The 14404-nt window shown below is 34.9% G+C and overlaps 1 long non-coding RNA gene across 1 annotated transcript; it reads left to right on the top strand.

The window, feature by feature from the left end:
- The first annotated feature begins 2775 nt into the window (after positions 1-2775).
- LOC145618652 (uncharacterized) lies at positions 2776-5513 on the top strand. The gene is made up of 3 exons (XR_014107960.1): positions 2776-3017; positions 3275-3371; positions 5227-5513. It is a non-coding gene; the product is annotated as an uncharacterized LOC145618652 (long non-coding RNA).
- The last annotated feature ends 8891 nt before the right edge of the window (positions 5514-14404 follow it).

Genomic DNA, 14404 nt, shown 5'->3' with positions numbered 1-14404 from the left:
GAATAAATATTTGAAAAAAAAAAAAACAACTTGAAATTGTTTAACTAGATCTACGATTTCACCAATTCATACTCATGATTGTAGGCTAAAAAACTTTATTGTTGGAGAGCAAGAAAAAAACTTAAAGTAAATTGGACTTTTGGATGGACATTATATGATCGAAGAAGGCTTGCTACAATTTTGGATGTTGGATATTGTTGCCTTTTGGATGACGATTATTGTTGTTTTGTTTTGGATTTCTGTATTGTTGTTTGCTATCTATCTATATTATAATTGTAGAGTCGTTTTGACGAGAGCCCTCCAAATCACCAATGCTCAACTCTCATGCATTTGAGGTTTTTTTTTTATTATTATTTTTTTTATTGAAAAATAACTACCAATTCCGCTACTCTTTTTTTTTTAAATTTATAGTTATCATTTTTTTAAAAAAAATCAATAACTACCCATTCACTATTTCTTTTTTGTTTTTATTTATATATTTTTTTTATTATTATGGGACTACTACTAACATTTCATTTTATGTGTGTGTTTGTTTTTTGGTACGTAGAATAACATATGACATGCATTAGCACGAGTATATAGTTCCTTTATCAACAATTCACTATATCACTCAAACTCCCCAACATTTCACTTTTTTTTTAAACACTACGTACTAACATTTCACTTTGTTTTACGAGTATTTTTTTTTTTTTTTTTTTTGGTATATAGTAAAATATATATGTCACATTAGCACAAGTATACAGTTCCTTTATCAACATTTCACTATAGTATTCTAAATCCTCAACCCTTTAACAATATGCATTATTTTAGGGACTACCCTCCAAACATTTTCCACATTTTTAATCATTAAAAAAAAAAAAAAAAGTACAACACGTTTTTGTGCAACTAACCTCAACGAATAACTACTTGCAACATAACAAAGTATGTAACTTCTAGAGCAAGATACTAACCCATATGACACTAACTGGTAACACAAGTAATCCCTATAACACTGAACAAGTTACCTTAACTTGAAAAAGTAAACCCCATAATAGCATTGCGTGGCCACTACCATAAAAGAGTAAGACCCTACTTTTTGAGCTTCTAAGCAAAGCATAAAATATCATATTTCAGCATAGCACATCAGGTTTCAGCACATTATTAATACGATTATTATTAATACTCAGTACAACAAAGCTAATTAGGGTTCAACAGAACCGACCAGTCCAAAACCGACCATTACAGCTCAAGTCTAAATTACTGTACAACATATCAAAATCAACTTTTCACATTTTAAATAAATTGTCAAACAAATGAAATCATGAGCAGATCTGGCTACCACAACCATCAAACAATAGCTACAACATGAAAAGCCTCAAACAACCAACAAACAGGGCAACAACAACCAACAAATAAACCCAGCAACATCAAAAGGGACTCAGATGCATATGTAAGCAAAAAGGACTCAGAATTAAAACCAAAATCAAGGAATTAGGGTTTAGAAATAGTTACGCTGCAAGATCAAAGATCTGGTGGGAAGTCATGAGGGTACTTGTCCCTCAAATATGCCATGTAGCAGGGATCCCAGTCACTGTAATCATCCTTCCACACAGATCTGCGCCTCTTTTGCCCACGAGGTGACCCACCACTGCCGGAAGCAGTACCGGCGGTGTCCTTCTTCCCAGAATCAGCCTTTTTAGGGCTTTCCTGCTTCCCATCATCAGCATTAACCACTTCACCACTAGCAGCAGGGACTTCAGCAACCACAACCATCGGATCCAGAGCCACCGCCGGTGGATCTTCCACCACTTCCTCCTTCTCATCGTCGCTGGAGATATACTCCACCAATTTAGCACCGATCTTCCCCCTCTTGTACCGGGAAAAGGAAGAAGAACACCGGCGTACTTGTTTCATGATTCCAGTACCCCTTTTAGGGCGATACCGAGTAACAGTGTTGGAATCTTCCTCAGGGAGTTCAAGGGACTTCAACTCGCGTTTTTTGGAACTCATTTTGTTAGGTTACAAGAGGGGGAAGAGAGTAGACAGAGGAAGAGAGCGCTTGTAGGGTTTGATAGAGAAGGAGGAAGAGAGAAGAAAGGTCGCAAATGAGAGAGAAAGGATGAAAAGGAGTAGATCTAGGGTTCTTCTGGAGATTTGAAGAAGGAGTTATGGGCACCATGAACGAGGTGAATTAGATTAGATTAATGTTAGGGGGGGGATGATTTCCGATGAAATCAGTTTGGGGGGGGGGTTTGGTGGGAATGGTTAGATTAGATTAATGTTAGTGAATTAGATTAGGAGTTAAATAACAATAGGTTAGTGGAAATTAGAAAGGGTTTAAAAAATAAATGAGGGTAAATTGGTAATTTTGTCATTAAAAACCTACTATAAAAAGAAAGAAATAAAAATGTTGTAAGTAATGTGTAACGGCTAAAAATGGTAAAAGTTGCGAATAAAAAGTAACGGAGGTAAACTCGGAGAGACAGACAGAGAGGGGACTTATATTTTTCCTTATATATCCCGTGCATTTTGCACGGGAACACTCTAGTTTTTTAAAAAGAGAGTTTTAAAGTTGATATTAACAATCTAATTTGTTTTGGAAATACCATACTGAACCTTTTTTTTTTTTTTTTTACTCCAATTAATTCTTAGGTTGGTTAGTAAGATGGGTAAAATTGTTTGAGAATTAACCATAGGTCCAAATGGGGAAAGAAAAAAGTTGAGGTCCCAAAGAGTAAAAAGTCAAAAAATTTAGTCCTAATTGTTAATTTAACTCCAAAATAACTAAAGTAATACGTAGTACTCCGTATTAGCCTATTAGGTATATTCAATCAAATTATTATCCCTCTCTAATGTCGACTGAACCTTTTATCGGCAATGACGGCGGTGAAGATCGGGCGCCGCCGCCGCCGCCGCCGCTCAGTGACAGAGACCGATTCACCCTTTATTTCCAGCTCTGTTCCTTGGTGTTTGGTGTTGGGGCGTTTTTCGGTGGAATTGCAAGTATTCTAAAGTTAAGCGGAAAAAATATCGGTTGGGTGAGTTGATTAGTTAAAATACAAATTTATTTTAGTAAGATTAGTTAGATTGATTGGAAAATTGTTATATAAGCTTGAATGGATCTACTAATTTAGATTGAATGGATGATTGTTAGTATAGAAATTAATTTTATGACCTCTGTCGAACTAGCTTATGTACATAATGAATTTATGTGAGCAATCTAGTGTTTGTGAAAGCTTATCTAATTTAGATTGAATATTGAAATCTTCTTCTGTCGGGCATAAATGAATTTCAGGGAGGCTCGATTGCGATGTTAGTGGTTATGCTTGTGGTAGCGAGTATCGTGTTTGGCTATGCATTTGGTTGGTTGAAGAAGAGGAGACTGATCTGAGGTAAGAAATTAAGTTATGTGTTATTGATTGGTTGTGTTATTAATGGGTTGTTCAAAAGGATATTTGGGTTGAGGTGCAGTTAGTGATTTGAACTTGATTATTATACTGTATGTCAATTCTCAATTGCCTTTATTTTCAAGTATGTTTTGGAAGTTGGATTTCAGTATTCCCCATCTGTGCATTCTATAAGTAGCCTTAAAAAGAATGTATTGCAGATAGCCTTCATCTATGCTAGAGTTGGTGAGGTTAATAAGGCTCTTGAGAGGGATTTTGGTAGGATTGGTAGAGCTGCGGGGAGTGCTAGGGTGGAGAGGTTAGTTGGGTGGGCTTTCCCAAAGGAGGATTGGGTTAAGTTGAACACGGATGGGGCTTCGAAAGGGAATCCTGGGCAGGCAGGAGCAGGTGGATTAATCCGGGGGCATAGAGGAGAATTGTTCGAGATGTTTGCCTCTAATTGTGGTGTTTGTTCCTGCACAAAGGCTGAGTTGTTAGGTGTGATGCGTGGGCTTGCTATAGCTTGGAATGCGGGGCATCGAAGGGTTCAATACTTCAATTGGAGTGATGATTCTTGAGGCGGTCCCGTTGGACCTTCGTGCTATTTTATTGGAGGATTTGGGGGGTATGCGTCGTCCGAGGATGGTGCCTGCTGCTATGCCTTAGCTTTAGTGTTAGTTTAAATAAAGCAACATCGCTGCTTGTTGCTATTTAGTGTGTTTGTTTTGTTTCGTTTTTGTTCTGTTTTTGTCCTAGTGTGTTTGTGTTTCTTTTTGTTTCTTAGAGACTTTGTCTCTCTTCTTCACCAAAAAAAAAAAAAAAAAGAATGTATTGCCACCTCTCCAAACACAACAGCAGCTGCATTCCCACCAATCACCCATTTACACCCTGCTCCAGGTACCTCCTCCAACCAAACCATATCCCCTCACAATTACAACTGAGCTTAGCTAATTTATGCGCCATTCCATTTCCCAGCCTGCCTACATGTGAGTATTCAATCAAACTACAAAAATTAGCTAGGTGGAGGATATCTTTCACGATAAGGCCAAAGCTTGTGTGTTCGAACTTGCTGTGCTTTAAGTAATTTATCAACTTAAGGCTGTCAGACTCTAGTATAAGCTTGTTAAAACCCGTCTCCAACGCAATAGAGATAGATTGCCTAGCTGCCAAAGCCTCAAGGACATCTACCTCAAGACAACCACTAATTTTAAAACAGGTTGCAACCACAACGTCCCCCACAGAATCACGAACAACTCCAAGGCTTGCTGTAGAATCTCTGACTTGTAGCAACCTAGCTATAGTAGGTGCCTTCCAATAGTGTCTAGGGGTCTGCTTGAGGCTAATATCAGTGGGAGTTTTAGCATTTGCTTTCTCAGATTTTTGGTGTTTAGAGATCGATTCAAATGTAGGCAGGCTGTGGCATAATCTCCTACCCCTTGAACAACTCACTGCTAAACTCTTCTAACTGTGGCTAGTCTATGTAGTTTTGTTTTGATTTTCATAGTTTGGTTTAATACTTGTTTGAAGTTTTTAGGCTATAATTTAAATGCTGAATTTGGTCATGCTTTTGAAGGCTGTTCTCAATATGAGTACTACATTGGAATTTGATTGATATATAAATAAATTGATATTTTTAGTATATAAATAATAAAAACATTGAGTTTTAATTGAATTAGTTGATTTTTTTGTAATGAAATGACCGAAGGATGTTGCTTGGTTTCAAAAAAAAAAAATGAACGAAGGATGTAACATGTACTCTAACTGTCATTTTTGGATTTTTTGGGTTAAATTGCTGTGCTTGGATTTTACTCCTGTTCTCTTTGTACTGATCTGACTTATGTTTTCTGTGGTGTTGTTTCAGGGAATGCTGCCTTGGAGGATGTCAAAGTTTTGATTAGTGAACAAAAATCTGCAAAAAGAGTAGAACTTTGTCTAATTTTGTTAGGTCTCTTAATTGATACAAAAAATTTAATATGCATATGTATAAAGTTAAAAAGGTGAATTTAATCGTGCTAGGAGATCCAAAAACATATATCTTTCCATATATGGTGAAATAATACTCCATATAACAGATCTAATTCGACTCTACTTCTTGAGATTGTGTATGGTGAAATGATACTCCATATATATGATAAATGTAATTGTTCACCCACTAACGCTACAACCTTGGAGTTAAATTCTAGAGGCTTGTTTTAGTCCCATTAGCTACTTAGCTAGGAGTCTTAGACATGTCATTACGTGATTACGTCTATAATTACTATTTAATTTCATTGGTTTTGATACATACAAACATACTACTATCTCCGTCCCAAAAAGAACGACCCATTTGGCCAAAACTCCATTGTTTTCTAAGTTTAATAAGTTAACTTCGTTCTTATTGATAAAGTTTGATTTGAACAAATATGGGAGAACCTTTACCCTTGCGAGGTCTCTCTGATCCGTATGTTTTGATAGATAAGCTATCAATTTAAGGTACCCATTAAGGGGTTTTAAAAAAAAAAAAAAAAAAAATCTCGTATATGGTACTTATTGTCGTTAAGACAATTAGCCTATTATTATACTCTGTATTTGTTTATAATAATACTTTTTTTTTAAAAGGGATAATACTTTCCTAATCTTGTTAGGTCTTTTATTCTAAAGAAAAACAAAAAAAAAAAAAAAAAATCTTATTAGGTCTCTTAATGCATAAAAGTACAATTTTATATGCGTATGTATAGGGTTAAGAAGGTGAGTTTGAATCGTGTTAGAAGATCTCAAAAGATTTTTTTTTTTTTTAATATTGACGAAGTATATCCTCACACATAATATCTTTCCATATATTTTTATCATATACTTGGTAATTGGTATATATATACGTACCTAGCCTTAAAACTTATATTATTATATCACAGAATAAAAAGTGGTAAAAGCATCAGAATTGACAATGGTAGGCATGTCAAATGGTAATAATGAAGATGAGAATCCCATGGTGAGTTGTTGTCCAATTGATTGGCAGCACTGGGTATACAAAAACCCTAAAAATAATGATAGTAATAGAGAAACATTGACTCAGAATTTGATAGGAAACAACTCTAACGACGACATCAACAATACGACGACGGAAGAAATTAGGAACCACGGCGACGACGCGTATACATTTCTATGTTCGTTACTTTGTCCAGTATTCACCGTGCCTGTTTTGACAATATGCTTGATTATTTTTCTTGGTATTGGATCAGACAAATTCACGTTTCAAATCAATTCAGTTGAGGTTGAGGTGGCTCGTAATAACACGGGGGCAGATTTGAACTTGACCCTATTCTTCAAGAACCAAAACAACAAACCTATGTTTTTCAATTCTCTCCAATTGTGGGTTGAGTATCACGGAAACTTTCTTGGTTCGACAACGCTTGAACCTTTTTCCCTAACTGATGATCATAATAACCAAAACCAAAAGACAATTGATTTACAACTACATGTTTCGGGTGTGCCTTTCGATTCCATTCACAAGGACCAAGCTTTGGATTTGATTGTTAAGATCCGCGGTCTTTATTGGAGTTCGGATCAATATAAGGTTACAGAAAATATCAACGTCTATTGCGATGGCATCACGATTGGATTTTATAACAATCCCACGTCTGGGATTTTGATTAGTGCACCACCTCTTTGCTACTACCGTTCTAGTTCGTTGACGTAGTAATCCTATTTATAACTTTATTATTATTATTATTATTATTATTATTATTATTATTATTATTATTATTATTATTATTATTATTATTATTATTATTATTATGATGTGTTATTCTAGCAATACGTTTTTTTTTTTTACCTTCTATATTACTCCTTACTTTTTAACTAGTGCATTAATAAAGCAATCCTGCTATCCCTTTGTTACTTCATGTTGTTATTCTGTATTTACTTTTCAATTAATGCTCTCTAAGTTTCATTCTAATGCTTATTTATAAGCTCTAACTTGTTTACTTGTTTCATTCTCTCTTGATGACTTCGGGCTTGAATTTGGGTCGGGATAGAATTGACAGCTCTAAACTTAATGCAAGTCACCAACTCACCATGAATTTAGGCCTGTTTATGAGAAATAGGTGCCCTAATAGTAATATAAGGGCAAGCCTAAAGATTGGAGCCCATACTAGTGTATTACTGACAACATAAATATTAAGCTCTAGTAGTGTTATAGTAGTATAAACTACTCATATAAGTAGTGAAGTAGACATAATGAAAATAACTACTAGGTATGATATATAGTTGGTACAAAAAGTTTTTCATTAAAAAAAAATAAAAAAATATATAAATAAATAATAATGATAATAAGTATTGGTGCTCGTGCAGCTGCTCACATCTTCAGCAGGATAGGGTTCGCTATAGCTAGAGGGGTGGGGGCCCAGATTGTATCTTGGCTCCCCACCAATTTCTTGTAAATTGTTTGACTTTGTAGGTTTTGTTTTTTGATATAATAATAATAATAATAATAATAATAATAATAATAATAATAATAATAATAATAATAATACTAATACTAAGACTCAGGCGTTCGCTAAAACTCAGGATATTGATGTTCGTGCAGCTGATCACATCTTCAGCAGTATCGGGTTTGCTATAGCTAGAGGGGTGGGGCCCAAATTGTATCTCGGCTCCCCACCAATTTCTTGTAAATTGTTTGACTTTGTAGGTATTTGGTAAAGTACTCCGTATAACAAAACAAGTTCTTAGTGTTAATGTATTTGGTAAAGTAAAAAAAAAAAAAACAAAGAGAACAATTGCTTAAGCAGGAGGTCTCTTTTCATTATACTCTACAAAATCAACTCGTCAGTCCGTGAAACTTCTCGTCAACGTTTCAGTTTGTATGACAATACTTAATAGACCGTCCAATCGTCCATTACAAAAAACAGAAATTTCGAATAATAAAAAATTAAAAAAAAAATCCTCAAAAAAATTATACAGAGAAAAAAAAGGTATGTAAATACAGAAATATTTGTACTGGTACGCCCTCACCAAATTATAAGTATTGTTAATGAAAACTATTAATTTGTTGATAAAAAAATTAAACTAAATTTAATTAACATACTTTGTAGGATAATATTTTATCTGTAGAAAAGAATTCCTTCCTCATATTAAGATTATTTTTATTTATTTACAAAATTGAAACAATAAAAATATAGGAAAAGATCATATATTATTATATTCCCTCCCCAAATCACTCCTTCTCTGTAGCTTAAAAAAAACCACCAGAAAAAAAAAATTTTAAAAAAAAAAAAAAAAAACTGAATCATACGCTTGTCAATTAAGAGTGTGAGTTTGGTTTCAAAAAAAAAATAAAAATTAAGAGTGTGAGTATAATATCATAAAATTAAATATATATATATATATATATATATATATATATATATATATATATATATATATATATATATATATATATATATATATATATATAAAATGCCTCAAAAATACAAAAATATATGTACCAAAAATAACACCAGTATATATATATATAATAAAAAAGTAGCTAAAATCACGGAAACACCTCTTTTAGTTTTAGTTAAATATCTTTTTTATTTCCCTTTCAATTTTTTTTTTATTTGTCTTCAACCTAAAATTATGCCATATAGCTTCAACATTCAATAATGGCAGATAATGCTCATGAATTCATACGACTAATCAAAGTTAAACATAAAATAATACGACTAAATACATAATTTAATCCCAAAATCATTAAATAAATATAAAATTAGAAAATTAATTCTTAACATTCAATAATGGCATATTAATCTTGAAATCATATGAGCAATACAATGTTAACACGACAATTCAAAAAAAAAAAAAAATCAAAGATCAAATATTAAGTGATTTTTTAAACGATAATACAAATAAATGAATTGATTATAATTTATGAAGGATGAATTGTAGTTGAAGGATGAATATTGTAGGTTGAACATGAATGTTTTAGATGGCATAGCTAGGTTGAAGATGATATTGAAAACCATATAAAGGTTATTTAAGGTTGATTATGATATAGTTTGATGACGAAATATTTATTATTTGGAAGATATTTTAATTCAATTTTATAAAAGAAAAAAAAAAAAGCGCTTGAACAAAAAAAATAATCCAAACAAGACTTGATGACTATTTTTCTGAGGTGTCAAATTGGACGACTAGGATTAGATAAATAATACATTAACGGTTTAGATTTAATATTTTATCGTAGTCGACCGTAGTTGTCTGTAGTCGTCTGTAGTTGACGACTACGCTAGAATTTTTTTATTTCTCACTCTTCTCTTCTATTTTCTCTACTTTAATTGCTTATTGTCTTCTTAATTCTTGCATACTTAAGTTGTTAATTGGTTTAATTCTTAGTTTAAAACTTGTTCATGAGTTGCTTGAAATTCTTAATTGCTTTAATCTCCATGGATTGTGAGTAGTCTAATTTTCTAGGGTTTGGGTAAAACCCTCAATATAGTCACTAACTATTACTTGTTGCATGTGTTAATTTGGTAATTGTTGGGTGTTAATTAGTTGAGCTTAAGTGGTTTAATTGCTTAGTTCTTGTATATGGCCACACTACTAGAAATAGGCTAAATTGCGACGGAATGCTTACGACGGATATGATTTTCCGTCGTAAAGGTGGATATTTTCGACGGAAAATATTTCGTCGCAATTTAGCGACGGAAAATTTCTATTACGACGCATTTTCCCTCGTAATATTTACGACGGAATTAATTTCCGTCGTAATTTAAAACTTGCGACGGAATATTCCGTCGTAAAGTGTTTTGCGACGGAGTATTCCGTCGCAAGTTTTAAATTACGACGGAAATTAATTCCGTCGTAAATATTACTGTCATTTTTTGAAAATTAAAAGTTGCGACCTTAAAAAAAAAAGGGGGAAATAATTGAAAATCAGAGAGAGAGAGAGAGAAGCGAAGCAGCGCGAGGAGAGAGAGAAAGAGAAGGAGAGAGGAGAAAGTCGCGGCGGCGGTGGTGATTTCTTTACGCCGGCGACGCCTGCAGACGACGCACATCAGCCGCCGAGAAAGAGAACGGGAAACAGAGAGGAGAAAAAGAACGGGAAAGAAAGAGAGAGAAGAAAGAGAACGGGAAAGAGAAAGATAGGGAGGAAGGGAGAGCTGTCGAGCCCTGGTGGTTTCCGGCGAGCCGCCGCGTCTAGGTAAGTGTGTGCAATTGGTGAATTAATTTTTTTTTTTTTTTTTTTTTTTTTTTTTTTTTTTTTTTTTTTGTGCAAAAAAACCACCAACAGCTAACATATAACCACCACAATGCAGCCTATGTGCCGCACCTCCGTCCCCTAGCCGTGACTGAACCACCTGACAGTAAGTTGCCTTTGCTTTCCCCTTTTTTTTTCAATTTAATTTTGTTTACTTATAAACCCTTAATTATTTGTATTTTATTTAATTTTGTTGTAGGATTTGTACAATTTTGTTGGTTTAATTGTTAAAAAGAAGTGCAGATCTAAAGGTTAGCTACATTACAAACCCTAATATAATGTATGTGTGTATCTTACTTTGGTTGTTAGATAGTGTGTTGAACTATAATTAGAATGTATTCAATAACTTTTAGTTTGGTTAATTAAGTGACATTGGTCATCTCTTATAAGTAATTAATTGCTCCCTTCTCTTTAAAAAAAACAATATAATGTAAGTTTGGTTTAGTTTAGTGTAACATAATGTAGTTTAGTTAAGTTTATGTTAATATAATGTGTTTTAGTTTAATTTATTTTAATATAAAGTATCTTATTGTAGTTTAGTTTTTTTAGAAATATGTTAGTTTAATTTAATATATAAAACGGTAGTTTGGTTTGGTTTAGTTTAATATGATATATTAGTTTACTTTGGTTTGGTTTGATTTGTTTCTCTTGTTTAGTTTAATCTTGATATATTTGTTTAATATTATGTATGTTAGTTAAGTATATATATTTTTAAAAAAATCATTTGCATAATCATATGCCTAGATACCCGTTCAAGGCATACACATTAGGAGTATGTCTTGAATAGTCCCCAGTTGGGACTGTCCTTGTACGTTTATTTTCACTTAGGTGGTGAATGTATTCCTTTGTTTTAATTCTAAGGAAGATCCTTGCTTTTCATTTCTCTACAATGTTCTCTAGGTACATATATAGGTGTTTCTAATCGCCTATATTTTGTACTTGGGGAACTGTAGGGAGATGCTGCCGGATTTTCCATAGAATTGAAATTCTGGCATACATTCACTAGTGAGATTGAACGTACAAGGATGGGTTAGGTTGGAGTGATAAGGACCCTTGGAAATCATTTCTCTTCTCATTTGCATTTCCATAACAGTTTGATCTATAATGAATATATATTTTGCTTATGACTAATGCGATTAATGGTATATGTGTTAGTTGTGTAGAACTTGTAATCATGAAACGAACAGAACGTTGCTGGATGTACGAAAGGAAGGTTGGGAATTCTATTAATCCTAAGTTCTTGAAGGGGGTAGATGAATTCCTTAAATATGTGCAAGATCATCCCGAGAGTAGCAACCCGAATGAAGTTAGGTGTCCATGTTTTAAATGCAAAAACAAACGTTTTTGGGATCCAGATACGGTCAAACTTCATTTGTATCGTAGCGGTTTTTTTACCTAATTACTACGAGTGGATGTGTCATGGGGAAGGGTTTCCAGGAACTCGTAGAAGGCAGTCAAATGAATATCGTGAAATGGTGTTGGATGCCTTTGGTCAGTCTCAAGATCAAGGCCATTCCGAAGAGACACCAGTTTCATTAGAGGAGGAGCCTAATGCACAAGCCAAGCCATTTTTTGATTTGTTAAGGGCTTCTGAGCAACCGTTATACGAAGGGAGTTCATTGTCTGTGTTAGAGATGGCTTCTAGAATCACTAGCCTAAAGTGTGAGTATAATTTGCCACACAGATGTGTTGATGGATTTGCTTCTTTGGTTAATGAAGCGATTCCTAACAACAACCACATGGCCGAGACATTCTACGAGGTCAAGAAAATTGTTAAGGGGTTAGAGCTGCCCCATGAAAAGATTCATGCATGCCCGAAAGGATGTATGTTGTTTTGGAAAGATGATGCTCAATTATCTACATGTAGGGTGTGTGGCAGCGACCGATACAAGAAGACTTCTAAAGGTAGCTTAGTGCCTTTGAATGTTTTATTTTATTTCCCTATCACACCTAGGCTGCAAAGGCTTTTTGCAACTAAAAACATTTCTGAGGAAATGACATGGCATGCTAAAAATCCTCGAGTTCAAGGCACAATGGCACACCCTAGCGATAGTGAAGCGTGGAAACACCTAGATAGTTGCTTTCCTGAGTTTGCCTCTGAACCTTGTAATGTTCGACTTGGCCTATGTACGGATGGATTTGCTCCACATGGTCAATTTGGGGGACAGTATTCATGTTGGCCTGTCATTTTGACCCCTTATAACTTGCCTCCGTCAATGTGTATGAAAAGACAGTTCATGTTTCTGTCGTTACTTATTCCTGGTCCTAAAAACCCTAAGGGCAACTTGGATGTTTACATGCAGCCGCTCATACACGAGTTGAAACAGTTGTGGGAAGCTGGGGCAAATACTTACGATATTTCGAGAAAACAAAATTTCAATCTTCGAGCCGCCATCCTATGGACCGTTAGTGACTTCCCGGCTTATGGTATGTTATCTGGTTGGACCACAGCCGGTAAGAAGGCTTGTCCATATTGTATGGAAAAAAGCAAAGCATTTTGGCTCGAAAATGGTGGTAAGGTTTCTTGGTTTGATTGCCATCGTCAATTCCTTCCGACAAATCATCCTTTTCGAAATAGTAAAACTGCATTTTGTAAAAACAAAGTCGAAAAAGGTTCACCACCTCACATCATGTCAGGAGAGGAACTTTGGGAATGTGTGAAAAACCTCCCTAAAGCAACAGATGGCCCCGAGGCACTGAAACGTCTCAAGAAGGCAAAAAAAGGGTGGTTCAAGCAAAGCACTCTATGGGACCTTCCATATTGGAAACATCTGCTTGTTCGTCACAACTTAGATGTCATGCACGTTGAAAAAAACTTTTTTGATCAGTTGATTCACACTATAATGGACGTGAAAAAGCTTTCTTGTGACACGCCATCAGCTCGGAATGACATTGCTAAATACTGTAAACGGCCCCAGCTACATCTTCAAGAGGATGATAGAGGAAAAGAATTCATGCCAAAGGCTCCATTTGCTCTTGACAAGGCTCAGAGAAAGGTTTTGTGTGAGTGGGTCAAACAGCTTCGGTTTCCTGATGGTTACGCTTCCAATTTGAGCCGATGCGTTGATTTGCAATCAGGTAAGTTACATGGAATGAAAAGTCATGATTGTCACGTGTTCATGGAGAGGTTGTTGCCCACTGCTTTGAGAGAATTGCTCCCCACCCATATATGGAATGCAATTACAGAGATAAGCCAATTCTTTCGCGATTTATGTTGCTACACAATTACAGTAAGCGACATGGAGCGATTGGAAAAAAACATAGCTGAGATCCTGTGCAAGCTTGAGAAGGTTTTCCCCCCATCTTTATTTAACTCCATGGAGCATTTACCAATTCATTTGCCATATGAGGGCAAGTTATGTGGACCTGTTCAATATCGGTGGATGTATCCTTTCGAAAGGTAAATCAAAGGTCCTTTCTTAACTATTACTTTCATCTCTTTCATTGCTTTTCATTACTTATACTTCTACGGCTACATAAACATAATTACAGGTTCCTGAATCACCTGAAACGAAAAATTGGTAATAAGGCTCGTGTTGAAGGTTCCATATGCAACGCTTATCTCACTGAAGAGATATCAAACTTCTGCTCCAATTATTTTCAGCCCTCAGTTGACACAAAAACACGAGATCTAGGTCGAAATGTGAATGCTGATGTGGATTCACCAGCCGACAACGATGAAATCCCAGAGCTGTTCGGGTGGATAAGGGTCGTGTGTCAAATAAGGGTAAAACTCGGTATTTAGATGACAAGGAACTCGAACGTGCTCATTTGTTCGTTTTAAGAAATACCGGCATTCTTGGTGAATACGAAAGGTATA

Source organism: Chenopodium album, chromosome 26 (genome assembly GCF_948465745.1).
Source record: "Chenopodium album chromosome 26, dcCheAlbu1.1, whole genome shotgun sequence".
Lineage (NCBI taxonomy): Eukaryota > Viridiplantae > Streptophyta > Magnoliopsida > Caryophyllales > Amaranthaceae > Chenopodium > Chenopodium album.
Note: the sequence above shows the minus strand (reverse complement) of the source record. Positions and strands in the feature narration are given on the sequence as shown.